We start from the raw sequence: 27,521 nt of genomic DNA, 5'->3' as shown, positions 1-27,521 counted from the left end.
GCAGCCATTTGGGGAGCATACCAGTGGATGGAAGACCTTTCTCTCTTTCTGTGTCTCTACCTCTCTCAGTAACTCTGTCTTTCAAATAAATAATAAAATTAATTAATTAAAAAAAGAGTTGTTAAAAAAAATGTGATTAGAATCCAAGCAGTGATCTGTGCCAATCAGAGGCAGAGAATGGAAGAAAGACACAGAGCAGAAACCTGAGTCAATGTTGTCGCTCTCCGTCTTCGTGGAGGAACGACACAGGACCCTGCGTTGTTCTTTTGTCTGCTCGGCCCTCCCTGGGTTTGCTGCTGGTTCTTCCCGGGTTGGCTACCGTCCCTTGCACCTCCGTGGAAGGGCGGTTCCCCCTAGCCACTTTCCCCACTTCCGCGGGGGAGCGGCACACCGCCGGCCGGCTCTCTCGGGGGCTGCACAGGTGTTCCTGCAGATAGATGTTCCTGGTGCATGTTGTCTCTCTCCTCCTTTATAGTCCTCTTCCACCAATCCCAACTCTGCTACCCACATGCCGAGTACGCTGCTCTCCTCCAATCAGGAGCAAGATCAGCTCCTGCAGCTCAGTCAATCAAATTGGCGAGAGGCAGCTGCATAGAAGTTGTTACTCCCTTCTCAGCGCCATATTGTGGGAGAGCAGATGCATAGAATAAGTCTTAATTCCAGTAACTTAGTCTAGTCCGAGTTGCTCCCCACAAATGTGGCTAAGGACAACCTAAACTTGAAACATAATGTTACAAACAGAATCCTGTCTCCACACCTTTGCAATTCTGTACAATTCTCTCACCCAACACACACACACACACACACACACACACACACGGAGTCTGTGAGAAGCTCTTACTAGAGCAGTGGAATGGTTGACCTAGGGTGTGATGATGGTCCCAGACCATACAAAAAATTTTTTGAAAATGATAAGGGAGGAGAACATAGCAAATACAAAAAAAAAAAAAATGGGATCCAGCTAGATAACTGGACACAGTCTTTAATCCTTCTACCACATGTTTGGAATAAAGACTGGCCTCTAAGAACTGAGATACCCATTCCCTACTCCATTCTTGAATATAAGGAATGGTGATTGGGGCCAGCGCTGTGGTATAGAGGGTAAAAGCCACCGCTTGCAGTGCCAGCATCCCATATGGATGCCAGTTCAGGTCCCAGCCACTTCTGCTTCTGATCCAGCTCTCTGCTGTGGCCTGGGAAAGCAGTGGAGGATGGCCCAAGTGCTTGGGCCCCATGCACCCGCGTGGTAGACCCAGAAGAAGCTCCTGGCTCCTGACTTCAGATAGGCACAGCTCTGTCTTGTTGTGGCCAACTGGGGAGTGAACAAGCGAATGAAGGGCTTCTCTCTGCCTTTCCTCTCTCTGTGTAACTCTGACTTTTAAATAAAAATAAGGGGATCTTTAAAAAAAAATAAGGAAAGGTGATGTCTCTTCTCACAATAGTTGCTAATCAGCACTGTTAAGGGCCTTTAGCAATTCATTTTAGCATTAAAAATGATGTAATTTCTTAGAACTATCTGTTGAAGAAACAGGTCATCCTAATTATCTTAGCAGTGGAAGAACTGTGTTTATTTTAATAGGTCTGGCGGCGATAGGCTAGAAATGAGGCTAAGAGAAAAAAGTCCATTAATGAAGGACTAATGAGGAATTTGGAGTTTCCACAGATACCCCAGGATGAACAGTGTAAAAAAGAGAGGCATACATGAGATAATGATAGAGTAGGATGTGAAGAAAGAATCCATCAGGATGACAGGGAGCTGAAGCAGGCGTTTGGTGCAGTGGTTAAGATGCATGTGGGACACCAACATTCCATCTCAGAATGCCTGGGTTCAAGTCCTAGCAGTGCTCCTCTTTTGATCAAGCCTCCTACTAATGCACACCCTGGGAAGCAGCAGATGATGGCTCAAGTCCTTGGGTCCCTGCCACCCATGTGGGAGACTTAGACTGAATTCCAGTCTCTTTGGCCTACCCCAACCCTGACTGCAGGAATTTGGGGAGTGGACCAGCAGAAGGAACATATCTCTCTTTCTGTCTCTCTGCCTATCAAATAAATAACAAAATAAGTAAGTACAGGGCTGGCGCTGTGGTGCAATGGGTTAAGCCACAGCCTTCAGTGCCAGCATTCCATATGGGCCCCAGCTCAAGTCCCAGCTGCTCCACTTCAAATGCAACTCCCTGCTGATGGGCCTTGGAAAGCAGCAGAAGATGGCCCAAGTCCATGGGCCCCTGCACCCATGTGGGAGACCTAGAAGAAGCTCCTGGCTCATGGTTTTGGGCTGGCCCAGCCACAGCCATTGGGGTCATTCTGGGAGTGAACTGGATGCAGGATCTCTCTATCTCTCCTCTTCATGTAACTCTGCCTTTCAAATAAATAAGTAAATCTTTAAAAAAATTCTAGGCTGTGATCAAAGATCTTTAAAGAAACGTGGTGTCAAATATTCAGTTTTAAGGGGTTTGCTGCAGCATAAATTCATCTTCCTCTTCCCCTACCTTACGCTGTTAAGTCCAAATCTTCAGTGAAAATCTCCTAAACAGAGAGGCCTTGTGTCTGTGACATTTTGAGAAAATCAAGGTAAAGTGGCTGTGTTCTGCTTTTAGAATGATGTAGGATGGGAAAAAAAGAAAAAAAAATACAGCTCAGAGAGGTAAATTTGAGAGAAACCATAAGAATTTAGGATAAACAGGAAATAATAGAGAAACATTAACTCCAAGGATCCTAGAAGATGTTAGCAAGTGAGACTATGTTTCCTATTACGCAGAAGATGCAGACACGGTCCAGGATCGTATCAGACAAGTTCATCTCCCTCCTGCCTGAGGATTGCATGTGATTTCTGGGGCTTGGGGCTGGGTGAGGTTTGCAGTACCTTGATAACTGTCTCTTTCTGTTGCAGCCACTGAGACCTCAGGCCTCAGTCCACACCGACTGCTTCTGCACCATCCTCTCCTCCTTTTCAGAGTCGAGGGAAAGCATCCAAGTCTTATGATATTCCACCAGTGCTTCCTCTTTTTGTTTAAAGGCTTATTTATTTATTTAAAAGGCAGTGTTACAGAGAGGCAGAGAGAGAGAGAGAGAGAGAGAGAGAGAGAGGTCTTCCATCTGCTGGTTCACTCCTCAAATGGTTGCAACGGCCGGAGCTGCGGCAATCCGAAGCCAGGAGCTTCTTTCAGGTCTCCCATGTGGATGCAGGGGCCCAAGGACTTGGGTCATCTTCCACTGCTTTCCCAGGCCATAGCAGAGAGCTGGATAGAAAGTGAAGCAGCCGGGACTCGAACTGGCACCCAAATGGGATGCTGGCACTGCAGGCGGCGGCTTTTACCATCTTTTACACTGACAAATTGGGAGGGTTGGAGATGGCTATTTGCAATAATTTTTCTTGTATCCAAAATTTTATCTTTTGTTTCTGATATTCCTGGTTGTGTCAGTCCTTTGCAGAGGATCACATGCCCACAACTAGTTTGAACAGGGGAATACACATACATAAAAAATATGTGAGGCTGGCATTAGGCCTAGCATTTAAGATACCAGTTAAGACACCCACGTTCCATATAGAGTGCTTGGATTTAATCCCTACCTCTGGCTCCTAACTTCAACTTCCTGCTAATATACACCCTGGGAGGCAGCAGGTGATATCTCAAATACTTGGGTCCGTGCCACCCACTTGGGAGACCTGGACTGGGCTGTAGGATCCTAGCTTTGGCCTGGCCCAGCCCTGTTGTTGTGGACATTTGGAGAGTGAATCAGTGTATGGGAATGCTGTGTGTGTGTGCGTATCTGTATGTCTGCGTCTCTGCCTCTTAAGTAAAAAGTTAAACAATAGTAAGTTTAAGTAACAAACTAACACCAACAAATACTGTTTAGTCGCATTGGCTTTACAGCATTTTTTCTCAGGAGGTCAAAAGATTGCTTATAAAATAATAGTACTGTAAAGTAATGAAACTACATTTTGTTCTGTTGCTAATTTGTCCTCCGAGCTAACACTAATTATTTAAAAACTTGAAACTGTTTAGTGTCCCAAAGTCAGAGAGATCAGCAAATTATAATCCACAGGCTAAACTGAACCCTTTGCTTGCTTTTATAAGTAGTTAAAAAAAGTCAAAAGAAGATTAGTATTTTGTAAGTCATAAAAATGGCACAAAATTAAATGTTAGTGTTCATAAACAAAGCTTTGTTGGGAGATAGCCATACTTACTCATTTACATATTTTCCATGGCTGCTTTCACTCTCAACCACAATGTTGAGTCATTGCAACAGAGTGTATACAGCCCATAATGCCAAAAATATTTAAGATCTGGCTGCTAGTGTTTGAATGTTCCCAATGAAATACATGTTGAAATTTCATTCTCATCGTGGGGTATTACAGGAGAGGCAGGTGAGATTTTTCAGAGGTGAAAATTTTTCAGAGGTCTGCACTAGTGAGCAGATTAACCCACTCAGTGACCCATGGGTTTATGGGTTATCTCAAGAGTGGGTCTGTTATAAAAAGCCCCTTTGATCCGCCTCTTGCATATATCCCACTTATCATGAGATGGCATGTGTTACCTTGGGAGTCTACACAGGGTCTGCACCAGCAAGAAGACCCTCCATTTCCCTTTTCTTTTTTTTTTTTTAAGATTTATTTAGTTACTTATTTATTTATTTATTTGAAAGAGTTTCAGAGAGAGAAAGAGGTCTTCCAAGTGCTGGTTCACTCCCCAAATGACCACAATGGACAGAGCTGAACTGAGCTGATCCAAAGCCAGGAGCCAGGAGCTTCTTCCAGGTCTCCCACATGGGTGCAGGCCACACTGGTGCAGGGGCCCAAGGCTTTGGGCCAATCTTCTACTGCTTTCCCAGGCCATAGCAGAAAGCTCCGATGGTGCCCATACAGGATTCCAGCACTGCAGGTTGGTGCTTTAACCCACTGCGCCACAGCCCCAGCCCCCCCTCCATAGCCCTGTAACCTCGGATCTCTCAGCTTGCTGAAACGTGAGCTAAATAAACCTCTTTTTCTTTTAAATTCCCCAGTCTCAGGTACTTTGCTTTAGCAACAGAAGATCAGCAAAGACACTGCTTTTTCCAGAAAAAATTTGCCAGTCCCTGCCTTATACGAGTCTTTTTCACCTATTGTCAGAGTTTGATTTGCTTGAGAGCAGAGCCTTTTATGGCCCACCTGACCATCTAACATGTCCAGGAAATTATTTACTACTCTCCTGATAAAGTAAAACATTCTAATGTCTCTTACTTTGTCAATCTGAGTCCACACAAAATTTGCCAGTTCTCCTCTGACTTCGAATCTTTCTCTGGGAAGGAGAGATGCACTGTGGGAAGCCTTTTTATGGTAAAAGAGAAAAACTTAGATAGCTGTAGCTTCCCTAGAGAACACAGAGAATCTAGTGTAATCAATGTAATACTGGCCATGTTGGGCCCTCCTCCAGTGTGGAATGTACATGTACTGTAAGGCACTTAACTAATCTAGTTGTTACCTATAGAACTCCTTATTCCTGTGAGAAAGGACACTTTCTTGGCCCAGACTTAAGGTTTTACTAAGTCATTCCAGATTATCCCCTTATAACCATGACACTCACAGGTCCGTATTTCATATAATTTTGTTTTCAGAGGTAGAGTTTCTAAAACAAAAGTGGAGATTTAATTTTCATGCATTGCTAACGTTTGTCTTATGAATCAGAAGCTAAAAATGGCATGAGCCCATATTTCCATGTCTTTGGAATCCTCCCTTCTATTTACTTGATTTCCTTACTTAATTAACATCCTACCTCTACTGCTATTTTATACTTTTTGCTAGGGGGAAAAGATATTATCTTTTTTCCATTGTAGCTTTTAATCATTACTCATAACTCTTTTTAAACTTCTCCAACTTAAGTTCTGGGAAGCAAGCACTCCACACAGGATTATACTATTATAACTCTGGTTGGGCTTTCAATGGATAGGAAATATGGGGTAAGACACAAGTGGGCTTCAAAAAGCTCATGGAAAATGGAATTGAAAGATATGTTTAGGTCCTGGCATTGTGGTACAGTGGGTTAAGCCACAGCTTGCAATATTCAAGTGTCAGCTTGAGTCCTGGCTGCCCTGCTTCTGATCCAGCTCCCTGTTAATGTTTCTGGGAAAGCAGCAGAACATGGCCCAAGTACTTGGGCCCCTGCCATACACACGTGGGAGACCCAAATGGAGTTCCAGGCTCCAGGCTTCAGCCTGGCCCAGCTGCAGCCATTGAGGCCATCTGGGAAGTGAACCAGCAGATGGAAGGTGGTTCTCTCTCTTTCTGTCACTCTGCCTTTCAAGTAAATAAACCTTCTGCAAAATGAGTTTCTTTGGAAATTCATGCATAATTTTTCAGAATATACATTTCCATGAAATCTTGGAAGCTCTTTTGTATATCGCCTCAAGAATAAATACAAGGAAAATACAAGGAGAAGTATATGTTAAGTACAATGCTATAGAAGTAAAGCCATGTAAAGACTGATGAAATGCAAATATGGGTGAAATTATCAGATTCATGAAGTGTACATTTATTCAATAACTGGTTTTTGAAAGAAAAGAATGCAAATTCGTTATGATGGAAAGGGCAGCTTAGACTGGTGTACATGAATATTGCATGTGGTGTGCCAGACTCTAGTAATGAAGAATCTGAACTAGGCAGTAATGAGAGAGGTCAGAGTAATCAGATATCTGGAAAAACAGCAAGGTAAGGAGAACCTTGAATCATTACTTATGCATATGGCATTGATATAATAATTGATCTAATTATATGTTAACTTCAGAGTTTTTTTAATCAAAAGAAGTGCTTAAGGAAAAAGAAATCACAGTTAATACGATTTTCTCAAGGCAAAGGCTAGACCACTATTTCTCAATTGGGAGTAGTATTTGCTACCCTCAAATCCAGTAAATACTTGGCAATCAATGTCTGCAAATATTTTTATTTTTTAGGACAGGGGATACTTCAAGTATCCAATGGGTAGAAACTATGGGTGCTGCAAAACATCTCTCAGTGCATAGAACAGCCCCCTACAAGGATTCAATAGCCCACAACTTTAATAGTACAAAGTTTAAGAAACTCTGGGCTGGAGGCCAGTGGCATAGTAAATTACGCTGCCACTTGTAGCACAAACACTCCACATAGGTGCCAGTTCAAGTCCTGACTGCTCCACTTCCAATCCAGTTCCTTGCTAATGTGTCTGGGAAAACAGCAGAAGATGGCCCAAGTGCTTGGGCTCCTGTACCCACATGGGAGACATGGATGAAGCTCCTGGCTCCTGGCTTCAGTCTGGCCCAACCCTGGCCATTGCAGCCATTTGGGGAGTGAACAAGCAAATGGAAGACTACTCTCCACCTCTGCCTCTCCCTTTGTGTAACTCTGCCTTTCAAATAAATCTTAAAGAAAGAAACTCTGTGCTGGATGAGACAGAAAGTCCTTAATTTTACCCAAAGGGATAATGTGGGGAGCAACTCGGACTAGACTAAGTTACTGGAATTAAGACTTATTCTATGCATCTGCTCTCCCACAATATGGCGCTGGGAGAGGAGGAAACAGCTTCTACACAGCTGCCTCCAGTTCAACCAATAAACAGCAGGACCTGCTCCTGATTGGAGGAGAGCAGCGTACTCGGCGTGTGGGCAGCAGAGTTGGGATTGGTGGAAGAGGACTATAAAGGAGGAGAGAGCCAACATGCACCAGGAACACCTGAAGGAACACCTGTGCAGCCCCCAAGAGAGCCGGCCGGCGGTGTGCCACTCCCCTGCGGAAGTGGGGAATGTGGCAGGGGGAACCACCCTTCCACGGAGGTGGAAGGGTCGGTAGCCAACCGGGGAAGAACCAGCAGCAAACCCGGGGAGGGCCGAGCAGACAAAAGAACAGCGCAGGGCCCTGTGTTGTTACTCCACGGAGAGGGGGAGCGACAGGATAAGACTCGGAGACTCCAATGAATCCCCTGTTTGGTATGACTGACATCTTCCACTAAGTTACCCACAAAGTTAAAATCAGTTATATTCTTTCAGGAATCTTTCTATTGATTAAATTAAAGATTAGGGGAGAGGCAGAGGCAGAGAGTGCTCCCATTTGTTGGTTGACCTCCCAAAAGCGCTTAATGGCTAGGGATAGATCAGGGCCATAGCCAGGAGCAGAAAATGCAATCAAGTTTCCCACGTGGGTGACAGGAACCCAATTATTTGGGCCTTCCTGGGGTCTGCATTGGTGGGAAGATGGAGTGAGAAGCCAGAGCCAGATGTCAAACTCGGGCATTCCAATGTGGAATGCAGGTATCTTAACCTCTAAGCTAAATACTTGCTTACCTTTTAAGAATATTTCAAAATTAATTAAAGGTTATACTCTTAATAGACTTTGTGTTTACAGTCATCAACATGGAAGAATCTCATAAATACAATGCTGAAGGAAAAAGCAAGTTAGGTAAGAAAATATTTAGTATAATACTATTTATGTACAATTTGAAAACAATCCAAACTAAACACTATATTATTTTGGGATATCCATTTCATACAGAGAAATGAAGGAAAGGAAATGCTGAATTCAGGGTACTAAGTGTGGAGAAAAGCATAGCAGTGTGGGTGGGATCATTAATCATTCTGAGCTCACATTTGAAATTGCATTTTTAGGCCGGCGCTGCGGCTCACTAGGCTAATCCTCCGCCTTGCGGCGCCGGCACACCAGGTTCTAGTCCTGGTCGGGGCGCCGGATTCTGTCCTGGTTGCCCCTCTTCCAGGCCAGCTATCTGCTGTGGCCAGGGAGTGCAGTGGAGGATGGCCCAAGTGCCTGGGCCCTGCACCCCATGGGAGACCAGGAGAAGCACCTGGCTCCTGCCATCGGATCGGCGCGGCGCGGCCATTGGAGGGTGAACCAATGGCAAAAGGAAGACCTTTCTCTGTCTCTCTCTCACTGTCCACTCTGACTGTAAAAAAAATAAATAAATAAAAAGAAATTGCATTTTTAGGTTAGGTAGTGGGTTCTCGAGTATATTAAATGGTTGTATTTTATAATTTACATATATTTTATATGTTCTTTGGGGTATATAAAGAATCACATAATTAAAACAATTCAATTATAATAGTGCTGAAAATTTTCCTTTATGTTGTATCACCACCTACAGGTTAAATGTAGGTACTGAATTTAACTTTTTTTTTTTTTTTTAAGACCAAATTAATGAACATCAAAATAAGTGAACTCTGCAGGGCACTGGAGATACAAAGAAATACAACAGACAGGGTTTTGGCTTTATTCGCTATGATAATCCATTTGTGGCTGAGTAGCATGAAGACTATATTAAAGAGACAAACAATATAGCACAAAATATAAGCACCGCTGGGTCCGTGTTCCACTAAAAAAACAAACAAACAAAAAACAATAGTATTGTATATATCATGCAACTGACTTAGTTTATGTTAATCCAAATCCAAACTCCTTAATTTATTCATTCTGCTATCATCTTAGGCCAGGACTTCATTAATCATGTCAGTTACCATGTGTTCTCTTTATCTTCTGTTTTCACCTTCCTGCTGTGTACCAAACATTGCCACTAGATTGAAGTCTTAAAATGAACATTTCATATCATTGCTCTCTTCCAAAATAGTAAATGGTTTTATACTACTTGCAGAATAAATTCAAACTCTTTGCATTGGTAGTTGAGGCTTTCTAGAGTTTAGAGCCAACCTGTTCATCAGTCTTGCCATTGCTCAGTTCTCCGTCCTTCATCCCAAATAAGTTTTGGACTTCAGCCAGTCTGGCTTCTGTTGTCCACTACTTATTTCAGATGTATTATCTGGGGTGTCTTGCTTCCTTGAACTTCATGCTGCCATTTAGACACCCTTCCCCCATCTTTTAATGCATTTGTTACATTGTCCTAAATGTGGAAAACTGAAATGCAACTTCAACAAATATTTTTAATGACTACTGTTGTGTCTCCCATCTCCTTCCACAGATTCCACCATAATTTCATCCTACATAGACATTTGGGGTCCATAATTATCTTTAAACAATTCCTATTGTTTTTCTCAATTGCTAAATCACCTATTGTTGATATCATTTACTTAATATAGTCATACTCTACTGATAATAAACTGATGTTTCCATAGGTTTGTCTTCTAAATTAGATGTTAAATTTTTCTAAGTCAGAGGTAATTATTTTTTATTTTTTTTATTCATCTGAAAGGCAAAGTTACAGAGAAGGAGAGAGAATCTTCCGTCCACTGGTTCACTTCCCAAATGCCACAACAGGGAGGCTGAAGCCAGGAACCAAGACCTTCTTCCAGGTCTCCCACACGTGTGCAGGGGCCCAAGGACTTGGGCCATCTTCTACTGCTCTCCCAGGCCATAGCAGAGAGCTGGATCGGAAGTGGAGCAGCTGGGACTCGAACCAATGCCATATGGGGTGCTGGCACTGCAGGTAGCAGCTTTACCCACTGCCCCACACATGTAAAATGTCTGATTCCTCCCACCACCTAACAGACATAATACTAGTATGACATTGACATTTTGGGGGTTCAGGAATTCAGAAAACAATGATCAGCAAAATAAATGTAATAATGTTTAATTGAATCATTTTAATTACATCAGTTTCTATATACATTAAAAAGAAAAATGCATGCATACAACAAAATTATAATGATAGTCATTATTTGGGGGGCCTTTATGTATTTTCTGATACAATTTTTAAAAATTCCTCCAAGGAATTAAGTAGATCTTAGTTTAAAAGTAGCTTTATTACTTGGAGCTGCAAGAACTTTGATTTTAATCATTCAATTGTTAAATGAGTTGATAGAGAAACAATCTCTTGAGTGTAGTTTTGAGAATTAAAAACACCACGCTAAATGAAGTGCTTAATACTGTGTGTGAAATAACACAAAATCTAAGAAAACATTTTGAAAGTCCCTTCAAGTTAGGCAATTCATAGGTGGAACAATTGAAGCCCAGAAAAGGTATCTTGCCCAAGATCTTAGAGTGATGGAATTAGGATAGGGCATTCTATATATTTTTTTTTTTTTTTTTTGACAGGCAGAGTGGACAGTGAGAGAGAGAGAGACAGAGAGAGAAAGGTCTTCCTTTGCCGTTGGTTCACCCTCCAATGGCCGCCGCGGCCGGCGCGCTGCGGCCGGCGCACCGCACCGATCCGATGGCAGGAGCCAGGAGCCAGGTGCTTTTCCTGGTCTCCCATGGGGTGCAGGGCCCAAGCACCTGGGCCATCCTCCACTGCACTCCCTGGCCACAGCAGAGGGCTGGCCTGGAAGAGGGGCAACCGGGACAGAATCCGGCGCCCCAACCGGGACTAGAACCTGGTGTGCCGGCGCCGCTAGGCGGAGGATTAGCCTAGTGAGCCGCGGCGACGGCCAGGGCATTCTATATTAAAACAAACATCTAACCAGTTAGTTACTCTGTGCTCTGAGCTGCACGGCACTTTCTCTTACTATACAGAATTTATTGACATCACATTTCATTTTACATCCCTTGCTAAAAACATGAGCTTTTCAAGGTCAGGGTGTTTGTTTTCGTTGCCTCAATAGTCCTTAGCAATATTAGACCCACAGAATGTACAAAAAAGTGCATGACAAACAGTGTCAATGATCATTGCACTGATGACTGAAGCTGGATAATAGCGAACTGCAGTGGGCTGGAAGAGCTTTCTTCTGAACTGTGTACCGAGATGCAATTTCATCTACCGGTTTCGTGAACAACTTGTTGGAACCCAGAAACCCGTTATTCTTCCCTCCCTACCATCCTTTTTCCTATAAAAAAACTTTTTAAGTCTTAAAAGTAGAATGTCTTTGCACCCAACAAGTGTTTTCAGTTTTCAGCCACGCACATTAACGTTACTGCAGTTTTAAACTAGAAGCTGTCAACTCACTAATCTTCATTTAGAACTGTTAACAGAAGCATTTGAAAAAGAGAGAATTCAGAGACACACAGCTTCGTGGAAAATTTCCCGAGATTACATTCTCATTGAAAGCACCTGGCTCTTCCAAGGAAAAAGTAGGGCCTTAATCCAAAGCCGGCATTAGGTATGAACAGTATTTTTGATTCTCTCATTAACAAGACGTCAGGCCACTTATTTCATTCTCGCGGGTTTATCTCCTCATGGAAAAAATGACGCTTGGATTAGTGTTAAAAGCCTTTTTGTAGACTTCCTTTGGCAACTGGAATACCAGTGGGCAGGGAACAGAAAGAGCAACCCAGGTCTTCCTCCCGCACCGTCCGGATCTGACACGCCCACGCAAAACCCAGCGGGCCTCTGCTCCTCTCCCTCCTGCCGATGCGGCTCAATTTTACTTCCGCACAGGCCTCGAGCCTCGTGCGCTGAAAAAGCGCACGGCATTCTGGGATTTGTAGTCCTCCGCCGTGTGATGTGGGAGTTATTTATAAATCTCACTGTCGCATTGGCATTCTGGGATATGTAGTCTCCGTTCGGTCGTTTGCGTAATCTGTTCCCACCTCAAGAGCCAGAAATGATACCACAGACTTCGGCGGGTCACATGACTCCAGTCTAGCGCGTACAGAGATCGCACTGCGGCTCCCGCCTGGGCGAGTTCTCGCGTCCGCGCGGCCGTTGCTGAGGAGACGGCGCATGTCTCCCGGCGCGTGGCCCCCTCTGCAGTCCCCCCGCCCCTCTTCTCCCACCACAATGAGATCCTAAGATGGCGGTGGCTGCGGCGGTTGGCGCCCAGTGGCTAAAGTAGAAAAGGCGGCCATTGGGCCCTAGGCAGCCAGGAAACTTGTGGACCTCCCCGCCGCGATCTGTAAGGGAGAACCGCTGCCAGCGGCGGGTCGTGGGGCTGACCGCCACGCCGCCCCCGGCATGAGAGGCTGCTTCGTTTACAGGTAAACGCCTGCGCGTCCCCAGCCCTAGGCAACCGAGGGCAGCGCGCCCCAGGGGCGGGAGCGCCACGGCTCTGGGACACTTGACCCTGTTAGGCCTGGCCCTGGGCCCACCCCTCCTCAGCAGTCTTTTGGGTTTTCTGGCTTCCTATTTCGCGTCCCTTAGGCAGACGGCCCGCCCCCTTTCCCGGGACCGAGCGACGGGACGGGGTGAGCATCGGGGGAAGCTCTGGCAACTGCAGAATCTCCTTCTTTCCTCCCCGCCCTTCTTGTTCTGGGTTTGGGGAGGTGGCTGCTCTGCGTCTCGGGTGCTCCGGGAATGCCCCTTGCGGGTGGAGGAAGCGGAGCGGGGGCTGTCGTTGGGGTGCTCGGGGCTCGGAGTCCAGTTCCCAGGAGAGAGGCCTTGGTGGCCATAGTTCGTCGCATCACCGCGCTCCCTACCCCTCTGCCTCCCTCCCCTGCCCCCCAGTTCTAGTCTGGGGCTGCCGCCTTCCCGAATTTTGGGTGGGAGTGAGACGACTTGCCGCGTCGGGGTGGGCGCTGTGAACAGTGAAATTGCTGCTGTCTCGGGTATTCTTAGAGCAGAAAGGCCAGGTTGAGGCGTTCCTGACCGGGGCCGGAGGGGTGGTTTATTACTTGCGAAGGGAATCTTGACTCAAGTAGCCCGACCCCACTCCCATCCTGCAGTCCTACTGAGATTGAGTCTAGGATCGAGGAGAACTTAGTCCCAAGTGGGAGTCGGGAAGCGTCGCTTTGCTATTGGAGAAACTGGTGTTTGGGGGTTAGGACTTAGGCCTCGCTGGGAGTCCGGTGAGTGAACTTTTCATCCCGCGGCCCACTCCTCAGGAGCTCGCCTTGTGTGAATGTTTTTCCTGGCAGATGTGAGGTTTTTGTGGTATGAAATGCCGGTAACGGATCGTATTTTTGACGTTGGAAGAAGCGGGCTTTCTGGGCGCCTTTACCACCTCCGCCCCTAAACTGCCTCCCAGACTCCGCCCTCTGGTGTTCTCTGGTTACCGGAGCTTCGGGTGCACCTGCTCCTTTCTTTCCCTATCACCTTCCTGGTGAGGGCCATTGTACACCGTTAGAATATTGAATATTTGTACTGAAGCTAAACCTTGGGTTTATGTATTACCAAGTGTGTTAAGAAATAGCTTTTAGGCAAATTTTTTTCATCGTTGAATATTCAGAGTTCTTGAATAGTTTGAGGTATACGAAGCTAATGGCCTGGTCAGTCAGAAGAGTGTACTTTGACATGCATCTTTAAATGATAATGTTAACCATTTTCATTATATTCCAATGTAGATTTAAGATGTCGATTTGCTGTTTGGTAGGACCTTTGAGAGTGGGGGTGAAAAGAGGTTTAAAGGTTTCTGTATGCATTGTTTTCCAAAGTAGAGTAGCTTGAGTTTAAAATATTGGTAAATTTTTCCTTTTTTGTTGATTTTTAAGCATATTTTTGAGGATAAAATACAGTATTGTATACTTCAGAGTGTAAGCTAAGAATTTACTAAAGTTTTTTTTTTTTTTTTTTTAATAAGAAGAAGACAACAGCTTTGAAGTGTGGAGTGGGAAAGGAACTGTTTCCAAGCTGCAAAAACTAGTTCCTAAACAGGTAATTTGACATCATTATATGTATTGTTCTTTGTATTATTGTTGAAGAGGACTTTATAGAGGGGACAGTTGTCAGAATTCTAGTGCATGATTGAGAGCCCTCTACATAGTAATCATCCAGAGTTTGCTACCCTGTTTGCCTTGCTTTTTTGGTGTGCTGCTTTGGTCTGCCCTCATATTTTTGTTAGAAAAGGGCTGTGCCATTCCTAATTAAATACTAGAATGGTTTATACAATACCCATTTCTCTGTGTTCACAGAATTTCTTCAGCTCATTTGAGTTTGAATCTATGCTAACACAGCTGTTTGGATTGTTTCTCTTTCTAAATATTTCATCTTAAGCTGTTTTCTTACATATTTTACTAATTTCTAATTTATCAATTTAAATTTATAAATTTACTAATTTATCAAGTCTTCTTTTTTTGAGTTTGTTATCCTTAAGGTGGATGAATTCTTTTGATTGTCTGAACTTACTTTTAGCGTTAGTTTTGTGCATGGTGCACTGTCGTAATGTGTTTTATATAGAGATATTCTCTAACCAGCAGAAAGAAGTCAGTGCTGGGGAATGTAGATTCGCTGAAGAAAAGTTAAATAATTGTTTGCTAAGGACACTTGAACAATTAAATGGCTAAAGGTCGATAATTAGAATAAATTTTGTTAAAAATGTTCAGAAACAGTTGGTCTTAAGAAAAACCTCAGAAATAGGGTGAATTTAACTGTTAAATTTCTAAGAAATTCTATTTTTAAAATTTAATAGATTCTTTCTACAAAAGCAGACAGTTTCAGCTCCTTTATAAGGATCTGAAATGAGGCTACTGTCAGTAAATACAAATTGCTAGTTGACTTGCATCTCTTTTTTTATTCAAAATTTTTTAAAGATTTATTTATTTATTTATTTGAAAGAGTTTCACAGACAGAGAAGGCGAGGCAGAGAGAGGTCTTCCGTCCACTGGTTCGCTCCCCAACTGGCTGCAAGGCCAGAGCTGCGCCGATCTGAGACCAGGAGTCAGGAGCTTCTTATGGGTCTCCCACATGGGTACAGGGGCCCAAGGACTTGGGCCATCTTCTGTTGCTTTCCCAGCCATAGCAGAGAGCTGGTTCAGAAGTAGAGCAGCCGGGACTTGAACCAGCGACCATACGGGATGCTGGCACTGCAGGCAGTGGCCTCACCTGCTATGCCACAGCACTGGCCCCGGCTTACATCTTAATTATGAATTATGATTCTGTTTTTTTTTCTGGAAGATTAACAAAGTAGGACAAGAAAAATAGAACTCAGGGGAAAGGTCATATGTGAGTGTGTGTTAGAATTGTTAGCATTACAGTGCTGTATAGTGGACATTTGGTAAAATAAAAAGAATTGTAAAAGCAGTTATAAAATAATTTCCCTTTTAACACATTAGGAAGGATGGATAGAGGAATAAAAATATAGGGTCATTTAGTTAACTTTCATTGGAAGACCTTGGTTTCCTTAATAGGGACTTGGCCATTTCTTTAAAAAAGAGACAAGTGGATTTGAGAGTTGGGAAAAATTAGAAAGGGTTTGGAATAATCATCATACAAGAGGAACAAAAAAACCAATAAGAGATTCATAGCAATACATTCATTTTGTAAATTTGTTTTTAAAGAATTATTTATTTATTTGAGAGGTAGAGTTACAGACAGTGAGAGGGAGAGACAGACAGAAAGGTCTTTCATCTGTTGGTTTACTCCCCAAGTGACTCCACAGTCAGTGCTGGGCCAATCTGAAGCCAGGAGCCAGGAGCTTCTTTCAGGTTTCCCACGCAGGTGCAGGGGCCCAAGCACTTGGGCCATCTTCTACTGCTTTCCCAGGCCATAAGCAGGGAACTGAATCAGAAGAGAAGCAGCCAGGACTAGAACAGGTACCCATATGGGATGCTGGTGCCACAGGCTTAGGATTAACCTAATGCACCACAGTGCCGGTTCCTTCATTTTGTAAATTTAATTGAGTGCCTATTAGGTACGTATGATAAATTTGAAAAGGTATGTGTTGAAATAATACACCTTAATAGTAGAAACAGTCATGTTATGACTATTTCCGCACTGTTGGACAGCTTGAGAATAGAGTCAAAGAGAATAGGTGGTAGAGTTTATCCAGAATTGAGGTGACATTGTGAACAAATAGGTGAGGAAGTTAAGGATGCTAGCATGACATTTTTGAAATAGCTTATTTAGGTTTTGGTTTGGGTTTGAATATAGAAGCAAGGGATTAATGAATTCAAGGACAGAGATATGATTAAGAGGCTAGAAGTATTCGAGAGTTGAGAACACCTTCTGGCAGGAATGAGGAAGTGAGAGAAATAGGATACTTAAGATCAGAAAGAATTTTACAAGTTTAGGGTCTTGAACAAATTACCAGTTCAGAGAGAGGAAAGATGGAATCGAGAAGATAACTCCGCCTGCGGCGCTGGCATACCATATGGGTGCTGGTTCTAGTCCCGGTTGCTCCTCTTCCAGTCCAGCTGTCTGCTGTGGCCCAGGAGGGCAGTGGAAGATGGCTCAAGTGCTTGGGCCCCTGCACCCGCGTGAGAGACCTGAAAGAAGCTCCTGGCTCCTGGCTTCGGATTGGCCCAGCACCAGCTGTGGAGTCACTTGAGGAATGAACCAACAGATGAAAGACCTCTCTGTCTGTCTCTCCCTCTCACTGTCTGTAGCTCTACCTCTCAAATAAATAAATAAAATCTTTAATAAAAAAAAAAAAAAGATAAGAAGGACATTGGAATTGAGGCCAGAGTCTTAGAAAATTCAACAGAAATTAAGTAGAGAGTGAAAGCATGAGCTGGTTATTACCAAGAAAAGTGCAAAACTGTCTTGGGTAGAACAGTTGGCACTTGTGCCCAAAATAGGGAAAGTGATATTTTTAATGGCTATTTTATTCAAGAGAGGAAAGGTTAAGCATGAATTAAGTAAGAATGCTCTGAAACTGGTATCCTTTTTCCATGAATTCAGAATAGGAAGAATAGTATCTTCTTTTAGAGGTGATTTCCTTGGAAATGGTGCTGTTAGAGGGATTTGTGATTTTACTGAAAACCAGTAAGTAGGGGAATGTTTCAGAGTAGATAGAGGACGCATAGGGAGTTAGTAATAGTCCAGGGGAAGAGCATGATAGGAGGAGCTGTTACCAGTGAGGATGAGGTAGACTGGCATTAAAGATAAGGATCTGAGGCCAGTTGCAGTAACTGGAACTACTCATTTTTCTTAGAGAATAATATGTAGTTATTACTAAGGAAGATAGATTTTTAGATACAACTTATAGGGATGGAGAGGTTTTAGCAAACAGATTTTTATGTATCAGGAGATTAACCGACCTCAGGGTTCTCAGTTTTTTGTTTTTGTTTTTAAAGAAAGTAAGGATATATTACATTTTGTTGGTGTAAAAAAGGTTGACATAGAATAAGGAACTGTATTGTGAGATAGACATATGTAATCCTTGGTACACCATGAGGTCTTATCAAATGTTTTCTGATTCAAATTGTTATATTTTGTTGTAGTTTATTTACCCACTTTCCCCCAATATCTCAGGGGTTACAGGGTGTTTTTCTTTTAATAAATTTTTTTTGATTAATTATAGGTGTATTATTCTTTTTTAAAATTGAGAGAGCAAGCCCGGGTTCCCCTAAACACTGATTGGCTTCCCAAATGTCTACAGTTGCCAGGGCTAGGCCAAGGCCAAGGCCAAGGCCAAAGCTAGGAAACTGGGAACTCAATCCTTCTCTCTCACCTAAATGATAGGAACCCAATTATTTGAGCCATTACCACAATCCCTAGGATCTGCATTAAGGAGATGTTAGAAGTAGGAGCTAGAGCCATGTATTGAACCCTGGTACCCCAGTATGGGACATAGACATCCTAGTCATCATTTTAACCTCTAGGCCAAATCCCTATTTCATATAGAGGTATCTGTTTTAAAGATATTTTTTTCTTTGTTTATTTGAAAGAGCTACAAAGAGAGAGCTTTCATTTGCTAGTTCATTCCCCAAAAGGCTGCAACAGCCAGGTCTGGACCAGGCCAAATCCAGGAGCCAAGAACTCCATCTTGGTCTCTCATGTGGGTGACAAGAGCCCAAGTACTTGGGCCATCTTTCACTGCCTTCCTAGGTGCATTAGCAAGGGGATGGTTTGGAATTGGAGCAACTGGGACTTGAACCAGTGCTCTGATATGGGATGCTGGTGTAGCAAGCAGCAGATTAACCTACTATGCCACAATGCTGGCTCTTAGAAGAATCATGTTTTAGAAATTTATTGAATTTTTAGTCTAACAGTGAATAGGCTATGGAAAATGCACCCTGTCATTCTTTAAATACATGACCATTTTAAATACAGACAAGAAGTTAAGGAATTTTTCAAAGAAAGCTGGCTAAACAACACAAAATACCAAATACCTAGCCATTTTCTTCTCTGTTTCCATTAAAAGTGCTCAGTTGTATACTGTATTAAGGCCCTCAAAGCAGTGTGCTTTTTATAATTAGTAAAGTAAATACCTCAGGTAGTACAGTAGAAAACTTGTACTGATATACAAACTATCAGCTTTGGTTATTTTATTACTAACATTTAGGGGGAAATATAAGCATTCTATAATATTATTAAAAAATTAGAATTTCTAAATTTTTGATTTATAGCTATCAGTGGAGAAGTAAGGTATTTCAAGAAGGTAGTTGGGGTCAGTGCTGTGGTACTGCAGGTTAAAGCCCTGGCTTGCAGTGCTGGCATCCCATATGGGCACAGGTTTGAGTCCTAGCTGCTCCTCTTCTGATCCAGCTCTCTGCTATGGCCTGGGAAAGCAGTAGAAGATGGCCCAAGGAGGGCCCCTGCAACCATGTGGGAGACTCAGAGGAAGCTCCTGGCTCCTGGCTTCAGATCAGCTCAGCTCTGGCTGTTGCTGTCATTTGGGAAGAGAATCAGTGGATGGAAGACCTCTCTCTCTCTGGCTATACCTCTTTCTGTAACTCTTTCAAATAAATAAAATAAAAATCTTTAAAAGAAAAAAAAAGGTGGTTATAAGTAATTTAATGCTATTTGAGAAATAATTTTAAAAATTATAGGCAAATTTCTTGTTTAGATTTCTTTGAGCTTCTTTAACTTTTACTTTTTGTTTTTTTTTAAAGATTTTATTTATTTATTTATTTGAGAGGTAGAGTTACAGACAGTGAAAGGAAGAAACAGACAGAAAGGTCTTTCTTCTGTTGGTTCACTCCCCAAATGGCCACAATGACCGGAGCTATGCCTATCCAAAGCTAGGAGTCATATGCTTCTTCCTGGTCTCCCATGTGGGTGCAGGGGCCCAAGCACGTGGGCCGTCTTCTACTGCTTTCCCAGGCCATAGCAGAGAGCTGGACTAGAAGAGGAACAGCCGGGACTAAAACCGGCGCCCATATGGTATGCCGGCACCGCAGGCAGAGGATTAACCTACTGTGCCACAGCGCTGGCCCCTACCTTTCACTTTTATTTACTTATTAATTATATATTTATTTATTTGAAAGGCAGAGTTACAGAAAGAGATCAGTCTTCTATCTTCTGGCTCATTCCCCAAATGATCATAATATCAGGAGCCTAGAATTCTGTCTGGGTCTCCCATGTGGGTGGTAGCGTCCCAGGTACTTTGATCATCTCCAGTTGCTTTCCCAGGCACATTAGCAGGGAACTGGATGAGAAGTGGAGCAATCAGGACCTGAATCAGTGCTCATGTAGAATGTCAGGATTTTCTTCAAAGAGGTCATTGATGGAGCAGATGTTTGGTTTAGTGGTTAAGATACCTCTTGAGACATCTATATCCCATATCAGCATACTTGGATTTGAATCAGAGCTCTGTTCCCAGTTCTAGCTTTCTGTTAATGTCCAACTTGGGAAGCAATGGATGGTGACTCGAGTAGTTTGATCACTGTCACTCATGTGAGAAATCTATATTATGTTCCTGGTGTTTGCTTCCTGGTTTAAACTTGACCCAGTTCTGGCCATTGTGGGCATTTGGGGAGTGAACCAGTGCATGAAAACAGCCTCTCTCTGTAATAAATGTAAATAATTAAATAATGTAAATAATTAAAAACAAAATAAAAAGGCCTCTGAAAATAGCTTAAAATTACCATAGTATATTTTCATTTTGTGTCCTTATTTTGAAGCCCAATAAGGCTGCCAGATATACCTAAGTGAATCTCAGAATAGTTTGTTTTGTTCAAGGTGTAGTATAGAAAGAAATGCTTGTTTAGAAAATTTTTTAAAAATCTGTTCAATTTCCCTTACTGTCATCTGTCATCAACACCAATTGTTTCCAGCAGTTGAACTTATTTATTGTCTTTCTGTTAAACCTGCCTGGAAAAATCCCAGCCTTGGATGGACTCTGGAGTGTTTCTACCAAGGCTGTGGAGCACTGCTGGGAAAAAAAATTTGCAATGCATATTAGTGATATCAGTGAATGGCCTCTGCTTTCACTGGAGTTCTTTCATTTTCTGTTCCCTGCCTTCTCAGATCTCACACTGCTCTCTCACTCTCTTGCATTTCTTGTACAGTCCTTCCTACTCCATAGCTCTTAGGAACTCCCTCAACTTTCTACCACCAAATCTGCTAACCAGTCTCCATTCAGTTCCATCCCTTCCTCCTTTTATTTCAAGGAGAGAGATGTTCCTCTGCTTGTCTAGAACTAAACCTTTTTCTTTGGCCTGGGATCCCAATTGGCAAATCTTCTCAAATGTACAAGCCATTTGCGGATCACCTTTGTCTTGCATTTTCAGTATCTGCTTCTGTGCTGTTTCCTGACACATTTTAAAAGTGATCTACATACTTCCATGTTGATTAAACATTCTTTATAACCATCTCTGTTTACTTCCCTTTACAATTTGGTTCCTTAAAAATATTGTCTGACCTCTTTTATATTCCCCCCCCTCCTTTCAAAACTGTGTTCCAGTTAGGGAACTAACTGATCCTTACCACTCTGCTGAAATTGGCCTTACCAGAGTCAACAATAACCTCCTTGTTGGAAAATCCAAGTATCAGTTTTTTTCTTATCATGCACTCCTTCTATTTGGCACACTGTCCTGGTTTCCCTCCTATCTTTTTGTATTTTCTCATTGTTCTCTTCTTATCCCTTTCTCCTAAATACCAGTGTGTGGTCATTCTTCTCTGTCTTTTCCCTGAGCCCTCTGTCTCACTTGAAGTGCTTTTATAAGTGGATGACTTGCAGATCTCTTTCCAGCCCAGATTTCTCTTCTGAGAGATAGACTAGTGGTTGCCCTGTAGCACACAGGGACCTCATACCCAACATTTCTAAAATTGAGCTCTCCTCAACTTCTCTCAGTATCTAAAATTTGTTTCTTTTCTAATGACTTGACTATATTATCATCTGTGTTCCTAGTTGCACAAGCTAGAAACTTTGGGTTCACTCTTTAACTCCTTCCTCACTTCATCATCTTCCATATCATAATAGTCACCAAGTTCAGTTTGTTCTACCATAGAAATCTTGGCTTTATTGGTCTCTACATCCCCCGTCTTTTGATTACTGTAGCTCTAAATGCTACATTATGTCTACAGATAAATTTTGGAAGTCAGAGATCCTATATATTTTTTTAAGATTTATTTGTTTGAAAGGCAGCCTCTTTTTTTTTTTTTTTTTTTTTTTTTTGAGATGTACTTACTTGTTTGAAAGGCAGAATTACAGAGAGGCAGAGAGAGAGAGAGAGATCTTCCATCCGCTGGTTCACTCCCCAAATGGCCGTAACGGCCAGATTTGGGACAATCTGAAGCCAGGGGCTTCTTCCAAGTCTCCAATGCAGGTGCAGGGGCCCAAGCACTTGGGCCGTCTTCCACTGCTTTCCCAGGCCATAGCAGATAGCTGGATTGGAAGTGGAGCATCCCAGCCTCAAACCGGTGCCCATATAGGATGCTGGCACTGCAGGCACTGACTTTACCCACTACGCCACAGCACTGGCCCCAAGATCCTATATTTTTAATGAAGACTTTGAGGCAGTTAGATTGGCATGAAAAAGAGGGAAATGAATCTGCTTCTAATAGGAAGATATATATATATATATTTATATATATATATTGAAATCTGGATGTTAATGTGTTGAATTAATCCACATACAATTATTTCTTTAACTTCAAATAATAAATATAATTCGATAACAGAATGCTCTTAACATTTGGTATCATTTTTAAGTTATTACACGTTCAATCTCATGGCAATCATAATAGTAGACAGAATTGTTTACTAACTCAAAAGACAGAACGTATTTAGTAAGTAAACTTTTAAAAAACATTTTTAAAAAATTTGACTTATTTGGACCAGTGTTGTGGCCTAGCAGATTAAGCTTCTGCCTGCTGCTACACCAGCATCCATTATGAGCGTCGATTCAAGTCCTGGCTCCTCCACTTCTGAGCCAGCTCTGCTAATGTGCTACTGTTCCTGGGAGGGCAACAGTGGGTAGCCTAGGTGCTCGGGCCCCTACACCCACATTGGAGACCAGAGCTCCTTGCTTCTGGCTCCTGGCTTCGGCCTAGCCCATCCCTGGCTGTTGTGGCCATTTAGGGAGTGAATCAACAGATGGAAGACCCTCTCTGTCTCTCCCTCTCTATCTCTGTAACTCTGCCTTTCAAATAAATAAATCTTTTTATAAAAATCTGACTTCTGAACTAATTATCATTATCATGCAGTTTTTAAATATTTTAGAAATTTATTTCAATAGTGTTTAAAGGTATTGGCTTATAAATAGCTCCTTAGAATGAACTCTGTATTTTAGGGAGAATATATAGTAATATAAAATAAAGTTATTAGTATAAACAAATAGAATGTAAACATTTTCTGAAAACATATTCTTAAAAAATTTAAAGTTTACTTTATTACTGTAGTTATAAGGTATAACATTCTAAGAAAAAAATCAATGTGTAAGAATTTTTACTGATCTTAATTTTCTCTTCTAATTAATAACTTTTTAAGGATTTGTTTTATTTATGTGAAGGGCAGAGTGATTTGAGAGAGATCTTCCATCCACTGGTTCACTTCCCAGATGGTCACGGCAGCTGGGGCTGGGCCAGGCCAAAACCAGGAAATTCATCTGGGTCTCCCATGTGAGTGGCAGGGGCCCAACCACTTGGGCTTCCTCCGCTGCTTTCCCAAGTGCATTGATGAGGAGCTGGAGTGAAGTGGAGCAGCCAGGACTCTAACTGATGCCCATATGGGATGCTGGTGTCTCAAGGAGAGGTTAACCTTCTATGCCACAGCACTGGCCCCTAAGTGCACTCTAATTTCTTATTTTTTCTTTTAAAATCTTCTTTGAGTTTTTTCTTATCTATTTTTTAATCTACTTATTGTCTTGGTGTTATGGGATAAGATAGCCTTTCTCAGTTGGTGGAGATTTAAGCTGTAATGCCCAAAGGTGTTTTTTGTTAATTCTGTGTGTCTGGGGTGGTACAGGGTATGTCTCGTGAGAAAAACTGAGAAGAATGACTCAAGTCATTTTTCTGTGTTCTGGTAATTGAGATGAAGAATCCCAGTTAAGAGTCTTAACTTGTGGTGCCGGCACTGTGCTATAGCCAGTTAAGCCGCCATTAGCTGTACCAGCATCTCATATGGGTACCGGTTCAGTTGTGGCTGCTCCACTTCCAAACCAGCTCCCTGATGATGGACCTAGGAAAGCAGCAGAAGGTGGCCCAAGGCCTTGGGCCCCTGTACCTACATGGATAGCTAGAGGAAGCTGCTGGCTCCTGGCTTCCAGCTGGCCCAACCCAGCCATTGCAGCCATTTGGGGAGTGAACCAGTAGATGGAAAATTCTCTGTTTCTCCCTTTCTCTCTCTCTCTCTTTCTCTTTGTAATTCTGACTTATAAATAATTTTTTAAAAAAAGATTAAGCTGCTCTATCAGTTGGATACTCCTGTATCAAAGACTTGTGAGTATAAAATGACATGATAGATGTAAAATATTTAGCATGGTACTTGGCATATAGTAAGCAAAGTAAATGTTAGCTGGGATTAATTTTTCTTACTAAATTTTTCTAATTGTATGTTTGAAGATTTTCCTTCTTGGGCTGGTACCAATTTGTTTACATATTCAGAACCATTGGATATCATACATTAGTATTTTACCTTCTTGGCATCTCATGCTACCTTGCTTTTATTTTTCAGATACTAAAAATTTTTATACTTATTTTTTTCAGATGAATTTTAGAATCATTTAGTTAGTTTCCAAGAATTCCAGTAGGATTTTTATTGGAATTACATTAACCCTATGCATTGAGATTTTTTTAAATAATTGTTTTTATTATTTGAGAGGCAGAGAGAAAATGTACTCCCCAATTCACTGGCTCACTCCTCATATGGCTGCAACAGCCAGGCATGAGAGCCAGAATCTGGAAAGTAGTCCACCTCTCCCATGTGAGTGTCAGGACCCCAATTACTTGAGCTATTACCATTTTCTTCCAGGATCTATGTTGGTGGGAGGCCAGAATCAGGATCCAGAGCTGGGATTAGCATCCAGACACTTTGGGGATTCTGATATCCCACTGTAGCCTGTACATTTAGAAAACATAGCATGTTTATAGTATTCAGCTTTCCTGTCAGGAAAGATAGTTTGTTTGCTACTTATTCAAATTTTCTCTTACATTTTATAGAGTTTAATAATACTTCTTCATATGGGGAAAATTATATTTTTGTCTTTATTAAGTGGAATCATTTTTCCCCATTATGTTTTCTAAGTGGTTATTGGTGATATTTTGAAGTTTTTTAGATTTCTTAAAATGTATATTCTTTAAGAATACACCTTTTTTCTTTTCAATCTTAATTTTTCTATTTAATAGAATTTTCAAAAAGAATGCTAAGTAACTGATATGTGGCATGTTTATTTTGGTCTTCATTAATTTTTTTTTAAGATTTATTTATTTGAAGGGCAGGTTACAGAGAGACAGAGATCCTCTATCCACTGGTTCACTCCTCAAAGGGCTGCAGTGGCTGGAGCTGGGCTGATCCAAAGCCTGGATCTAGGAGCTTATTTCCTTCTGGGTTTCCTACATGGGTGCAGAGGCCCCAGGACTTGGGCTATCCTCTGTTGCTTATAACAGAATGTCATTAGTGTCTTATTTTAAATGTAATGTTGACTACTGTTTTAAAATATATTTATCCTTTAAAAATTGATTTATTGGTTGGGGCTGGTGTTGTGGCACAGTAGGTTAATCCTCTGCCTACGGCACCGTCACCCCATATGGGTACTGGTTCGAGTCCTGGCTGCTCCTCTTCCAATCCAGCTCTCTGCTGTGGCCTGGGAAAGCAGTAGAAGATGGCCAAGTGCTTGGGTCCCTGCACCCGCATGGGACACCGGGAAGAAGCACCTGACTCCTGGCTTCATATCAGCATAGCTCCGGCCGGTGAGGCCATTTGGGGCGTGAACCAGCAGAAGGAAAACCTTTCTGTTTCTCCCTCTCACCGTCTGTAACTCTACCTTTCAAGTAAATAAATAAATCTTTTTTAAAAAATTGATTTATGGGGATTGGTACTGTGGTATAGTGGGCTAAGCCTCCTCCTGCAGCACCAGCATCCCATATGGGCACCATTCATATCCCAGCTGCTCCTTTGCAATCCAGCTCTCTGCATGTGGCCTGGGAGAGCAGTGAAAGATAGTCCAAATCTTTATGCTCCTGCACCCACGTGGCTAAGAATTGGAAGAAGCTCCTGGATTGGCCCAGCTCTGGTTGTTAAAGCCATTAGAGTGGTGAACGAACAGATGGAAGACCTTTCTCTCTGTCTTGCTCTCTCTTTTTTTTTTTTTTTTTTTTTTGACAGGCGGAGTGGACAGTAAGAGAAAGAGAAAGGTCTTCCTTTTGCCATTGGTTCACCCTCCAATGGCCACCGTGACCAGCGCGCTGCAGCCGGCGCACTGCACTGATCCAAAGTCAGGAGCCAGGCGCTTCTCCTGGTCTCCCATGCAGGTGCAGGGCCCAAGCACTTGGGCCATCCTCCACTGCACTCCCTGGCCATAGCAGAGAGCTGGCCTGGGAGAGGGGCAACTGGGACAGAATCCGGCGGCCCGACCGGGACTAGAACCCAGTGTGCCAGCGCCGCTAGGTGGAGGATTAGCCTGTTGAGCCGCGGCGCCGGCCCGCGCTCTCTGTCTTAACCCTCTCTGTCTGTGACTCTGCCGCTCAAAATAAATAAAATCTTTAAAAAAAAATTTGTCAAATTTTTAAACCTTATTTAAAAGATAGAAAGTGAGAGACTGAGACAAAGCTCTCATCCAGTGGTTCACTCCCCAAATGCTCACAACAGATGAGGCTGGGCCAGTTCAAAACCAGAAGCCGGGAACTCAATCCAGTTCCCTCAGGTGGGTGACAGGGACCCAACAGCTTTTGCCAACACCTGCTGCCTCCCAGGGTGCATATTTTAAGCAGGAGTTTGAAATTGAGAATGGAGCCAGGACTCAAGCCTAGGCACTCCGATATGAGATGCCAGCATCCTAACCAGTGGCTTAACTGCCATGCCACACACCCCTGCCATTTTCAGCTCTTATTAAAGTAATTTATGCCTCATTAGAAAGAACATAAACAATATACAATATATAACTGTCTGCAAGTGTCAATCTATATTTAAAGATATTTTCAAATTAGTATTTTATTGAATTGTAATACATTACTTAATTTTAAGATGATAAGCATTTTAACCTAATGTTGTGTGTTAATACTCTAGTGTCTATCCTAGCATTGAGACATCTAAAGGGTAAATCCTACTTTGTCATAGTTGATAGTCATTCTGATATATGCTATAGTAAGTTGGATGAATTAGGATCTTTTTAATCCAAGCAGCTTAAATATGTGTTCATTCTGACCATTTTAGTTGAATAGCCCTTTGCAGATTTATCTTAACTCGGCCAGCACCGTGGCTCACTAAGCTAATCCTTTCGCCTGTGACGCCGGCACCCCAGGTTCTAGTCCCGGTTGGGGCACCGGATTCTGTCCCGGTTGCTCCTCTTCCAAGGCCAGCTCTCTGTGGCCTGGGAAGGCAGTGGAGGATGGCCCAAAGTCCTTGGGCCCTGCACCCGCATGGGAGACCAGGAGAAGCACCTGGCTCCTGGCTTCAAATCAGCTGGCACAGCACACCGG

General features: G+C 42.6%; 1 protein-coding gene and 1 long non-coding RNA gene across 51 annotated transcripts in view; both read left to right on the top strand.

Annotated features, from left to right (window-relative positions):
* Positions 1-7,797: 7,797 nt before the first annotated feature.
* Positions 7,798-10,295, top strand: LOC138848490 (uncharacterized). Its single transcript, XR_011386323.1, has 3 exons — positions 7,798-7,935; positions 8,351-8,404; positions 10,161-10,295. It is a non-coding gene; the product is annotated as an uncharacterized lncRNA (long non-coding RNA).
* Positions 10,296-12,383: 2,088 nt separating this feature from the next.
* PCM1 (pericentriolar material 1) overlaps positions 12,384-27,521 on the top strand; it is a 117,138-nt gene continuing 102,000 nt past the window's right edge. For 36 of the 50 annotated variants that reach the window (XM_070068461.1, XM_070068445.1, XM_051833843.2 and 33 more), the window contains exons 1-2: positions 12,409-12,820; positions 14,359-14,432. The gene's annotated coding sequence lies outside the window, so the exon portion shown is untranslated. Of the gene's footprint in view, positions 12,821-14,358; positions 14,433-27,521 lie in introns of all 50 variants that reach the window. The other 14 variants (XM_070068462.1, XM_070068459.1, XM_070068458.1 and 11 more) reach the window with 3 other exon arrangements.

The sequence above is a fragment of the Oryctolagus cuniculus genome, chromosome 2 (genome assembly GCF_964237555.1).
Source record: "Oryctolagus cuniculus chromosome 2, mOryCun1.1, whole genome shotgun sequence".
Classification (NCBI taxonomy): domain Eukaryota; kingdom Metazoa; phylum Chordata; class Mammalia; order Lagomorpha; family Leporidae; genus Oryctolagus; species Oryctolagus cuniculus.
Note: the sequence above shows the minus strand (reverse complement) of the source record. Positions and strands in the feature narration are given on the sequence as shown.